Raw genomic sequence first — 14,489 nt, forward strand, 5'->3', positions numbered from 1 at the left:
GTGAAGTTTTTATTAACAGATTAACTAATGATTTGCACTAAGTTATTAAATGATGGCATGAAGTTCATGACGTCATATTTAATAATAATCATCCATAGTGTCAACATGTTTGATGATAAAAAGCTTATATATGATTTTAAATGGAGACAAACAATTGAAGTAAGGCACAGTTTTTAAAAAACTGTTGATCTAAGAATTCGGTACAAGTTTCAAATTTTACTAAAGCCTATTATTAATTTTTAATTAATGTTGTTTTTTAAGGTATTTCTAATTCAAATCTTTTTTTTTTCTAGTTTTTTTTCATTATCAATACAAACACAAGGAAATCTTTTTAAATAAATAAGGTCTTTATAAAAGTTGAAACAATCCTTAAGACATATAAGTACATAATTAATTCCGGAATGAATAATTTAAAATACAAAATTTTACCTATCTTAGAAACAAATACTCTTGAGATGCGAAAGTGCCGAGCATGTTATGTGTCAGCAATTATTTTCTAGTAATGTAATGTCATGCAATTATTTTCTATGGAAGAAAAAAGTCAGTTATTTTATTTTGGGGATTATAAGTAGCAGATCTGATATTCTTCCAATGTGGAACTGTTGATCGTATTTACAATGCATATGAGGATGGATATCACAATTTATTAAACGGATTCAGTTACAGAGCTCCAAATAGCTAAAACAGAGAAGAAATGAAGAAACAAAACTGAGCGGAGGGGGGGGGGTCCACTGGGCGTTAAGAAACACTGCCTTCACACATTCGGTAACCATAAAACACCAAAACACCAAATATTAACACCAAATACCAAATATTAGAAAAATATATGCGCAAATATATATCAAATACACTGTAAAACAGGATTATTTTTCATTTTAATATTGAATGCAAGTTAGGGAACGGCGAAAAAAAAATTACAATTGTTGAATAGCACATTCTGAATACTGTTATAGTTCAGCCACATCCAAATTAAAAATAAATTATTTTTGTTCTACAATATAATGCAAGAATTCTATCAAATTTTTCGTTTATAGAAAATTGTTTGATTACGCTTAATTAAAAAAGAAAGTTGCTTTCAAAAGATACCTCCAAACATGAAACTCAACAAAGCAAGGCAGTCACTGCTTCTTAGAAATTTTCTGCCTCGGAATTCATCTAACATTCTAACTGGAACATATATATTCAGAGGCATCTCCGAAAACAATTCTTAATGAAATCCCAATAAAAAACCTTTTCATTTATGGTTAGATAACAATCCCTACCATTCAGATGGCTAGCTTTTAGACGATTTATACCAAGAGGATCAAATAATATCATTCATTTAAAAAGTCGTCACACACGGCCAACAAGTGAGACGTTTTACTACTTATGCGAAACTAAAAGTTAACAGATTGTTTCCAGCTTCTAATGGAAAGTTCCTTGCATGCAATCTTGGGAAGAGAGATGAAGCGAAAAGAAGATCTCGGAGAATATGGTAAACTAGAAATGCCTTGAACTAGAACAAGTTTTGGCATGTTTCACTCCCTGAAAATTGAAAGGCAGTAGTACCCATAACATGTTCAATGAGTATGCAAAATGGTTGCAGTGGTTTACCTTCGATGTGTAAACGACGTCTGGATTGTATAGAAGAGTATGGGACGTCAAAAATTTTCAGAAAACTTACTTTTTACGGATGAATGCACCTTCAAACGTCATGCTTTGCTTAACACTCACAATGATTATGTGCAGGAGTATGAATCCATATGTCATGTACCCTAATGTACACCTCTAACATTTTTCCGTTGGCAGAAAATAGTGGAATCCCTCCCTTCGCAGTAAGTGTGTCTTCCACTAGAATATCTTGATGTAGGAAATGTATTTTGGTCAGATTTGTTTGAGGTTGTTCCAATGGATAACAGATGATGCAAGTAATTTTAGATGCAATTTTTGTGAATGTATCTAAATTCCTTTCCAATTAATGCATTTAAATTATCATTTATATGAACTTTTAAGTTATTTAAATTATGCACAATAACATAAGCCGAAAAATTTAATAGAATTACCATTTCGCTTAAAGAAGAGTTGGGTGTATAAAATTAACCCAATTGTAAAATTTCCTATGTAAAGTTCGTGTACCAATATAGCATTTACCATTGTAAAATGTTTATAAGCCAGGATTTTCATATTTGTCCATTATTTCATTAAGAAAAGGGGATGATATTATTTCAAACAAACTAAAAAGTCATGAATGCAGTTAATATCTGCTAATTGTCCCACAAAATAACATCAAGCCTGACTAATTATATGTTCGAAGCTCAAACAAAATGCGGGAGTAACTAAAGAACTTTAAATTCCATAATAAGCCTTTAAAAATATTTTCTTTAAGATCGGGCAATTATTAAAGTGTAATGATAGTGATATTGGGAATTCTGTGCTTTGATTAATTTTTTTCTAATAATTCACTTAAAATTTATTAGTCCCAAGTCACCTTTAGTTATTAGTATCTGTTCTCACAATCATCGAGGTAAGCACTGTTTCGACTACAGCTCCGGTTGAAAAATTTATGACAGAAAGAAAAACTTTTTCAATATATAATAGGTTGATCCAAAATGAAATTATTCCTTAGTATATTCTGAAGGCTCAGTATAAGCTCCCAAATTCAAATAAGCTTTCTTTCGTATTGCACATTTTAGACCACAAACCAAAAACTAATATACAAATCCTTCTTGCGCGGTTTCTTTTTCCTTAAAAAAAAAGTAACTGAACAAACCAGTTTCGCGAACGATTATCTTGAAAGAGTAACGCTCATTTGCACCTGAGTGTAGTCAAACGGTATTGTTGTGGAAAGAAAAAGATTTTTGCTTAAACGTGACATTGAAAAAAAAGTCTTTACAAGTTTCCAGTGAGAAAACTTGACATTCTGAGAGATCAACAGACAACCATTTAAAACTGTGAAATGTAGGGAACTAGGTTGATGACTGAAAATATAGCTTTTGTACTATGTGAAGTCAAAGTTTTGATGCATTAAAAATATCATTGAACTTCTATGGACTCATTTAAAATATTTATTTACATGCGGAACTCTAGATGATCTGTTTTCTTAAATTTTGTACAAACCATGCTGTCAAGATTGATTAAAACTGCAATTTTAAGATTTAATCTAAACATCAAATAATATAATTGAGTTTAGCATACATTTTATTGTACGGTTGGTTGTATTTCATTCAAATGCAACATAAATCACAGGGATGAAAATTTGATATCTAAATAAAATCTAAGCATCATTCGTTATTTTTCTTGTTTTACTTTTAATGAGTTTGAGAGAATAAAATATTCTTCATCAATACATTAAATTTAATCAACGTTATTAAATAGAAACTTTTACTTGAAAATAGTTTATTTTAATTAGAATAGCAAGAATTCGTGAGAAGTCAACAAGATTAATAAAAATTGTGATAGAAACTGCACTTTGTTTTTAAAAATCATAAATATCTCGTATATGTACTCTAGAGAATCCACATAAATATACTTCTGGAAAAGTGAATCGCCAAATGCATTCGTGAGTTTACTTAGGAAGGCTTCATGTAAACACAGGCTTAAGCCAACTATTCAATATTTTTGAATATATCATCTAAATCTGCCTACTTATCTTAAAACATTAAATGTCACTTTGCACCAGAATTTTATTTTCTACTCTAACAACTAGTAAAGGAACACCCTGTATAAAGAAAAAAAGCAAGAGGGGGAGAGACAATTTTGATCTATATAATGTTTCAGAAAATTTACTTATGCATAATATATTTTCAAATGATTCTCCTTACTTATTAATTTGATAGAATAACTCTATATAATCCTCGCTATCACCATAAATCCCTACTAATAATAACAGAATGTATATCTGCCGGTGTGTCGATACTCTACAACCAGACCATTTGATCGAGAGCTATCAAATATAATGCAAATATACTTTGGAGATTTGGAATATGCAACTCGTAGCCATTTTTTAGAATTTTAATTAATTAAAAATTAAGCGAGATTTTGGCATTACCTCGTGATGACTTTTATAAATATTCTCTAACAAAAACAATTTTTACACCATTTCAAAATTTATAAAAAAATTATAACAAATTAATAGCAGTAAAGTTTTTTTCTGCATTTTGAAAAAATTTCAAATATTCTTCTTTGCAATTTTCAACAGATTGCAATTGTTGCAATGAAATTCATTCGTTTTTATTATTCCATCTATTATTTAATCTCATTGATTTTCTTCCAATTTAGAAAGTTAAGGATAGTAAAATTGTATTAATTATTTGCTCAGATTCAATGAGGAATCAGTAAGTAAAATTATGTTTTCGAAAAAGATAATAAGCAATTATAAAATAAATATAACAGATGCAAGACTATTAAATTATACGATTTTAACATGTGTCTTGATTTGATGCAGAAAGTTACTTTGTGTAATAGCGAACAGTAATTTATGTAAAAGAGATTTAATAGAAGTTAAACACAGCATATTCCCAGCTGCCAGTTGGTCGCCAAAAGCAGCGAGTGCACTGTATTTGGAAACGAATACTGAAATCGGTACTGATTACACATTACACAAAGTTGCTAAAATCAAAACGTACGGATTTTCACTTGTACAGGGACACGAAAAGGAATGATTTCCCCCCATCCCCGCTTAGCTGATTTTTTTTTTTTTTTCTTTAGCTGTTTTTTCGGAAAAAATATTTGGATTAAGTAACTTTCCTAGTTTAGAAAATAATCTTGAATATTATTACAATAATGCACAATGTCTTTGCTAATAAAGTTCCATACAATTCTCTAATAAGATATTTTATAATCAATGATAATAGCATTACAAAAATAAAAACATCGCAAAATGCGGAGTTTTGAATATAATTACATCCTGAAAAAGAAAATGGCAAATAATTCCTAAGATATTAGATTTTTTAGTTTGTTCAAAACCTTATTAAGAGTTTGATTTAAGTGATTCGGTTTCAAATTTTCCTAGAATTAAGCAGATTAGTTTTTTTATTGATCTATGAAAACAAATTAATATTATTACCCTCAAAATCTTGGATCAAATTTCATTGAATTTGCTATCAAATAAAAAAAATTCAGTTGAAACTCTTTATGGGTATTCCGCAAAATTGAAAAAAGGAGATTAAATTGATTGTGCCAAAATTAGATAGCTAAAAAAGCGTGGGGACTTTATTTTTGCCATAGAATTTTTCCTTTTTATCATGATAGGAATTTATTTTAAACACACAATAAATAAAATGCGAAAAATATTTATGGGAAAATTGTCGCTCTACTTTACATTTTGGTATTCAAGACTTTTCTTTCAACCTATTTCTAGGATAAGTTCCCAGTCATGGAAATAACTGCATTAATACAATAAGACATTTTGAAATTTAACCAGAAATCGGTTTCTCATGTAAAATCGTCTTTGTCTGAATTGTTACAGAAAAAAATATTTCACGTCTCGTGTCTCTTATCTATTTTTCAGATCGCCTCAAATTTTCACATTTCTTTGTAGATCCATTTAAGAAATCTCTGATGCCATGACGTATCAGGGCGGCTTTGAGTAATCAAGTGTATGAAAGTTGAGAAAAGTAATTGTAAGAGACTTTATATAAACAATGCAGCTGAAACGGACCCGGAAATTTTACAGCAAATAGTGAAAAAAAATTACTTTTCTGCAGTATTTTAAACTTTACTTCGTCATTGTTTTTTCGCTTAGTTATATATGAATTAGTATTATTTAGCTCGGCGCACTTATTTTTTATTGCATTTTACTGAATATAACATTCATTACCATGTGTTATTTTGAAAATAAATTAAAGAATTCTTGTTCCCCTTCCCCCCTCCCGTCAAGTCAAAAATTGTCCAGCTCCATATCTGATCTACATTACACTTATATGTGCTTGTAGAACATTATACAAATGGATATCATGGTAGAAAACAATGCTATTTCACTTAAATATTTAAATAAAATCGCATTGTCTTCCATTATGAATGTGGAGGTCAGATTTAATATCTATAAATAAAACAGAGAGGCCAATTTTTGGGTTCCATATATAATTTCAAATCAAGGAATAAATTATCTTTAAATATTTTCTTACAAAAGCATAAGGTAGTTTTTAGAGAAGGTTTCTCAACATAGTTACAACAACATCTAATAGTTAATTTTTGTATAAATTCAAAACTATTCTTCTTTTAGGCATGAGCGGCGTTACTCTGAGAAAAAAAAAAATGCCTTTCCCAAACTTTTTTTAGCAAACGGTTTTTTAAATAATCAATAATGGAAAAGAGGCATATGTAAATAACATTTTTTTGTCTTATGGATACTAAAAATGATTCTTTAGCTTGAAATTTTTTTTATGTTTCTTATTTCTTAAAAAATGATTTAAATCTTAACTTCTTACTGTTAACTTTTAACGAAGATAACAACGCACTGTAAGAAATGTTTGCCTTTTATTTATTTATTTTTGGTTATAAACACATATTGTTAGTTACACATACAACACACTAGAAATGTTTGACTTCTTTTTTTTTGTTATAACCACATGTTGCTGGTTGGTTGTTACACATTAAATTACAAAATTTAATTAAATTTTGTATCACTTTTTGCCTGTGGATGTTACACATACATATACATGTTACACAAACATATTGGTTGTTACACGTACACGTTGTTAACACATATTTAAATTTCTGCTTACAAAATTTAATCAAATTTTGTATTATCTTTTTAATTATTAAATTATTGAATGCTTTCTGTGGTTTTAAAAAACTATTTGTGATAATCGGAATTAACCAAGAAACTACGAGATAATAAAACTCTTTATTGCAACAAAATTTCTCTTTATTAAAATTAAAATTATAATTCCAGTCGGTATAAACATTTTAAGCTCTAATGAAAATATTCATATAAAATTATTTTTTGCATTAAAAATAGTTTATTTAAATATCCACTGCTTACGGACGCGATGGGATTCCATCGATATTTTTAAAAAAAAACAAATAATTTAATTCCATCTAATGTTAAATGTATTTTTTCTATCTTTCATACGAAGCATACTTAAAATTTTGGTCACAAACATTGAAATATAAAAAGATTTTGATGAAATATTAGTGACAATTTAACTAACGTTAATTTTTCATTAGCAAAAAATATGAAAATTCCATTTCGAGCAATATAAAAGTATTTATAACTGGCATATCAGTTGTTAATACTTTTCAAAAATCTAAGCTAACAAATAATTGTATTCTTTCGTGTTAAGAATCTCTAATGATTTCACGCAATAGCCGAAACATTTTAAACTGGTTTTTTGCTTTAGCTCTTGAACTGATGATTTGAAGTGACCTCATTTTTAAAAAGAGGTGTGTAATTTCCCAGATTTTTTTTTTTTCGCCATTTTCTGAAGAGGCGAGATTTTTGAAGCAAAAAAGTGTCAGCAACAATTTATTCACTATCAAAACTATGAGAAGTTACAATAATAAAACCAGGTCTAGTTTCAATATTAACTACTAACTCCACTCCCAAAACAAGGAATTATGTTTTTATACTTCATAGTTTTCAATTGGGCTCCACTACTCCAAGATCGAAAAAAAATTTCTAGCTAAACTTTATTTTATTTATTCATTAATCTGAACGCGTTTTATTACAGAAAATAAAATTCAATTTAAAATTGTGGTATTCAACAAGAAATTCGTCTTAAAATTGTGGTATTCAACAAGAAATTCGTCTTAAAATTGGTTTTATGTTTGTCGTTATACAACTATTTGCAATTTATCTTGCACTTTTGCGTTATAAACAAAAATAAATCAGTTACAAAACAGTGTAAAAATAGGGAAACATATTCATGATATACTTTTATTTCTGACAGACCTTGGATTGTAAGGAAAGAAAGAGAGCAACATTTTTATTTATTTTTGCATTTCATTTTTCATGTTTATTTCAATTATAATTGAATCAGGCATTTTGAAAAAGGATTATCCTTATTTTTATTATAGTATAGTTTCAGAAAAAAAAAACTGTTTCTTTCTGTAATATTTGTAGAAAATTCAAATCATAATTTTTAGTCTTTATAAGGGATTACACGAGATGCAAAAATGCCTACGCAATTGTTTATGATCCAGCCGGATGTCCCGAAAACAAAATATTTTTCTTATGCGGAGATGACCTGTTTTCAAAATGAATGTGGGTTTGTAAAAGATCAAGTTAACTTTAACTTACAAAAAAACATATATTTTTATGAAATTTAAAATAAAAAACAAATACCGTTGTAAATTTTTACGATTTAAAATAATAGGCAAAATAACCGAGACAGAAAATTGCAGCTATTCGGTTCTTCATCCATGTAATAGTGGGTTATTCATTTATTATTTCATAGTAAAAGTCATTATAATCTACTAATATGCACTGGGACAGCTTTTTGGTGTCATGTATCATCGTATTATTGATAGGAAGTTTTCATTTGTTGACATAATAGTTTTCTTTATTTCGGATGAATAATTTGAAGTCATCTTGCTCATTTTTTATATATATTATATAACAAAAATTTTGTCTTCAAGATACTATCGTTATAGGGCTTGGCTACGACAACTTACAAATTATTCATGGATGAAATAGAATTCGTAATAATCTTTCACCGCATAATAACATTTTTGCTCTTGAGAAACAACTCTTATGTAACTTCGAATAGAGAGAACTTTCTTTATTAGAAGGTCTGCCACGAAATTTGAAATCAGATGTATCTTGATGTGAAACATTTCTTTCTTTGAATTTGTTTATATTTGTAAAAGATTCTCTCAAATTTAGTGAATAGATGTTAGGCATGCGTGATGAAGACCAGTTTTCAAAATGAACGTCGAACTGAACCACCTCGAAATGCTTTAATGATTAAACTACATCCAGATCCGGATTAAATTCTTTACCGACTTTTAGGCAATGCAAATCTCAAGAAACTCTGTTACACCCTGTCTTATCTCTAACACAGTTTATTTTTTATTGATTTTAATTCTCCATATAAACAATTTTATGTAGCAAATTCTGATAAATTTCTAAAACATTAATTCCGTGCTCTTTTCAGAGAGTTGGTCCAATATTTCACATATAAAAAATATCAAGATTCAAATGTAAAACCAGTTTTAAATAAAAGAGAATAAAAAAAAAGAATAATTTAAATACTACTTAATAACAAAATCGGACAATTTTTAAATCATGAAGAAACATATTTTTTTACAATTTTTAAGCATTGTAATATTAAACTTTGAAAAATAATTAATAATTAAAGATAATCAATTAAATAATATTTAAAATAATTAGGAACATTGGTATAATGTTCTAGCAATTAAATAAAGTTTGATTTTAATTTGAGCAAATTCGAATGCACAAACCTTAATTAAATAAAACTAAATTAAAGCATAAAAATAAATACATTCAGAAAATATGACAAAAAAATGTAATGAAATTTTGGGGCTCTTAAGTAGTTGCCTACTTTGCTATTTGATAATCGGTCTTGAATATGTACCGTTTATATATAGAATCCATGAATTGATGCTAGAAAGACTCGAAATTACATACAAAAAAAAAAAAGAGATGCCTTTTTTTCAAAATGATTTATTCAATTGAGTCAAATATTGAAGTCGAACCGATCACCTTATTTGTGGCATTTATAAAACGATATTTATCTTGCGGTTCAATTATATACCAAGTTTAGTTTAGTTCAGTTTAATTATACTAACGTCCCGTTTTAAAGCAACACTAGGGCTATTTTGGGACAAACCTCGTAATTTTGAACCGCGGTCAGATGACGAGGACGACACCTTAATATCAAAACTAAATTTTATTTCACGAATTCTTTTATAAAATTAATGTAGGTGAATAACGTATTTATAATAAAATTATGTATTTTAAGGTGGGAAGTGTTAAAATAAGAGGGCACCCTCTATATTTTAAGTTGATGGAAGGACTGTGAAAAGTGACGTAACAGATATGTTGTAAAAGAAGTATAAAGCGGAAGAGTTGAATTTACGATGTGAAAAACTCCTTACATGGCTTAAACTTGAAAAATGAATGAGAAAATTAAGGATAATTGATAATAAATAGAGAAGATGAATTTAAAAAAAATCATTAATAATCAAAAAATTAGAAAGAAATTCTTTTTAAATCCAAATGATTTTTTTAAAACTTAAACTTGATGAATAATTTTTAAGAAGGAGTTTTAGAATTTACGCGACCATAATATCCTTCTGCAGTTCTATTTAATGTCATAACAATAGTTCAAGGAACTCTGATTTAGAATAAAATGCCGGCAGTTTTAAAGAGAAAAAAAATATTTAAAGCATAAAAATAATTCTATTTATAATTTAAAATATCATGGCTTCTTGTAGACAAAAATAACTCCATCAGAACTCGATTGCTGCTTTTCAGCATCAAAAATAATAAAATATTTTCGGATGCGCATAATGAATCAGGATAATTGCATGCAAATACAATGATTTCGGAGGATTAAACCATTTTTAAACAGTCACGTGAAGATAAAGATCAAAGCTATATCTTTAAGTCGGAAATAGAGCAAGAAAGAGGAATTTCAATTTCTTTTAAAATAAAAATTAATAAATAGCATTTGGTATTACCTAGTTTTTATCGTAGTTATACCGTAACATTCTGTTTTTAAAATTCGTAATATAATTCTGTTTTTCAAATTCGTAATATAATTCTGTTTTTCAAATTCGTAATATAATTCTGTTTTTCAAATTCGTAAAATAATTTGTATGTATTTACTTTGATCTCAATAAACCATTATTTTGCTGTTTAATAGCGGTTTTGTTAATTTTTGAGAATTTCGTAAGCAATACAGGAAATGTGACACAAAAATTAATTTCGAGTTTAAATTTTTTTTGTTAAAAGGAATTAATTAACATAGTTATTTCACACAGATAATAAAATGTAATAAATGTGTTAATTTATTAAGTACTAGTCGCCTTTGGCGAACAGCCGGTTCGCCAGTCTTAATGTTCGTTAAAATTTTAATAATTAAATATTTTATGCAATTCCTACTTCAATAGCTTCTTCATCAAAATATTTTAAAACTTCAAATTTTGATATTCATATAATTTACTCATAATATTATAAAGGCCTTCAGTTATAACGTAATATGTATCTCTCTAAGTTTCTCTTAGCTCCCGTAGAATTTATGCTTTAAATTAAAGTGGAAAGGATGAATCTGCAATTAATATAATAATATTTTTTACTGAAACAAAGCATTTTTTTAATAATATGATTACTGATAATAGAGTCACTGAGCGTTTAAACTTTATAGGCTCTAAAGAATATATATCTTAATTTATGTAATATCTCAAGAATTTGTCAATAAAATTTTCTCAGATTCATCATGAGCAGATCGATTCATTAACAATGTTTAATTTTAAATGCATCAAAAACACTAAGAAAATAAAATAATCGGTCGAAAACAGGTTAAAATAAACTACTTAAAAAACGATATACTTAAAACTATAAGCATATACAAAAAATATATAACCAACATAAATATAATTTAATTACAAAAGCACACAACTAACCTAAATATAATTTAAATCAAGTCCGAATCCGTTGAAAATCCGTTGTCAACAATCAGAACACAATGCGCATGCGTGAATTTTCAACGCCAGTTACGGTAACGCAAATGCGTGAATTTTTCTACGCCAGTTGGGGTAACGCTATGCAGATTAGAAATTTTTAATTTCCTTTATTCTGTTTTATTTTAATTCAAAAGTACTTCAGAATGAATCTGAAACATGGATTAATTAACAATGTTTAATTTTAAATGCATCAAACATTACAGAAAATAAACAGAATCGTTTGAAATAATCGGCCGAAAAATGTTAACCCTAGCTTCATTAGTGTGTGTGTGTGGGGGGGGGGGAATGAATCCCTACTCATTTGGCGGTGGAGAAAATGAAAAGATTTTTTTGGCGGGAAAGTTAGTTTACACACACATTGAGCTTTATATAAGTATAGATTAAACTATTCAAAACTAACTGTGGAAGGCAAAAATTGAGAGATATAATCGTGTATCATTGTTCATTGAAGAACTTACTGTGCACCCAAGCACATTTCTAATGAAACATTCTCAGAAAAATGTACAAAATTTTAATTACATAACATTATAGATCTTCTGCTTTTTTCTTCAAAAAAAATTGATTATTATATTTCATTTTTAGAAAATGCGATTCAAAACTTTAGGATTAATCGAAATGTTGATGATTGGAATTAAAATGTGTAAAAATTAATCTTTAAAAATGATTTTTTAGTAAATCTGAAAATCTTAGGTGGAATTTTAGTATAACTGAACAAAAATATAGATAAGTGGGAATTTATTCATAATTTTCTTTAAATGAAAGTTTGTTTGACTCTCAGATTTATGGTAAACTTTACTTGACGATTTCAAGTTATAAAGCTAAAATGTTTTCTTATAAACAGTTTATTGTTTGATATGCTTTCTATAAATAATTTTTGAGATGAAATCAGCAGGAAATTTTGAATCCTATTTGTCATTAAAGATTTCCATTTGAGTATATCTCTAAAGTAAAATTAATTTCTGTTGCATTCTCTCAGAAAAAAAAATATTACGATTAAACAATACCAACAGCCATTTTAATTCTTCTCGGATATAAATTTCTATGTAATAAATAATTAGAATATATAAACAAAATTTTTATCAAAAGCACATTAATATAAATAAGTATTTATTTACTTTTTCTTAGTATTAACTTTTAAGCGGTTTGAAGTCTTTTTAACTTTCCTCAAGAAGAATACCACAAGAATATACGATTTTTATATTCTAAACTATGCATTTATATCTGATGCATCAAATGAAGCTTCTTTGTTTAACATAATACAAATGATTTCTTTACGAATTAAAGCTCCTTAAAAAAAGGAAATTCCTATGGGTAGCACTACAATTGTTAGCAACTATTCCATCATAGTAAATTTTACGGCTACTATCCAATTGGGTAAGAGTTGCACTACACCTTCCACTACGTTAGTAAAATGTGTTCTGTGTAACAGGAATCAGATTGTGAGCTATCTAATATGAATTAAAAGCTTGGTGTACAAACAAACTTAGTCCGTAATAACCCTTGACCGTCATTAAAGACAAGCCGAATAGACTAGAATTCTTACAGATATCTCATTGCCGGTAATGTTGAACATCTAGCAATAACTTAGATATCTAGCACCTAAAATTCTTTAAATAATAAAAATAACACAGATTTAATGAACATGCTGAAAACATGCGTATTCCAGGGCATAAATAACACACGCTTTGCAAGTTTTATCAAATTCAATGAAGCTGCTCTGTTCATGTCTGGCAAGCTAAACAGTTAAGATAAAGCCGTTTATTTTAAATTACAATAGAACTCGATTCTCCTTCTTCGACATAGGATATTTAAATCTACAAATTGTAATAAATTACGTAATAAAATAGAAAGAAAAGACACTTCCAAACAATACCGCGACACAAAATCCATTGACATTGAAAATGCAGTAGATTCATTTATCAGTTCAGGATCTATTTAGCGATAAGTATTTCTGTTCTAGTACAAGTAAAGAAATAGCAAACTCACGCCGGAAGCTATCGCAGCAGATTAAAGATAAAGACTGGAAAATGGATTTCTCAAATTATGGCGAACCACATATTATCGACCTTGTAAAACAATTGTCAATAAAAATTGTTCATGAAATCTAGAAGGAAATAGAGCATTTCGACAATCAAAAATAGAAAAAAAGTTTCAGGAGACTTTAATCTCAGAGATAATTCATAGTTCGATGCAAATATAAATGTTTTAAGAAAACAATAATCCTTGCAATGATGAACATATAAGAAAAATTGAAGAAGAAATCAAAAATGATATAAATGCAGATGCGCAGTCTTCAAAAAAAAAAAAAAAAAAAAATGGGAAAGCTTTAGGATTAAAATATTTCTTATCACAACTTTACAAAATGAATGTCGAAGGATATATCTGAAAAGGATAAGGTTTTTTTGTTGTTATTGTTTGTTTGTTTTCAAGCTGACGAACTAGAGAACCGACTCAATTAACATAGTTAAGTAACTGTTATCTTTATCTTTTGCTTCGCTTAACAATTTCTTTAAGTTTAATTGATTTCCTTTCATAAAATTATTAGTTATTAACTAAATTTACAGAGTAAATAAACTATATTAATTAACTCGATAAATTAGTTTGCTGATCTCCATAAACTTTTCTTTTCAAACAATTTTATCAATACCTATTTTATGAAAATGCGATTATAAATACATGAGGTTATAGTGATGTACTTCCCCTCCCTTATTTTTGGTGACAACTGAACATAGGTAGTTTCCATTATCTTTCACATCAAGAAAATTAGTTACGATAATCAAAATTTAAACACGGGCAAAACATCTGAACTGGATAAAATCCTCTATGTTGCATTCTAAGATAAAGCTGTAACTTATTTA

Source organism: Argiope bruennichi, chromosome 1 (assembly GCF_947563725.1).
Source record: "Argiope bruennichi chromosome 1, qqArgBrue1.1, whole genome shotgun sequence".
NCBI lineage: Eukaryota > Metazoa > Arthropoda > Arachnida > Araneae > Araneidae > Argiope > Argiope bruennichi.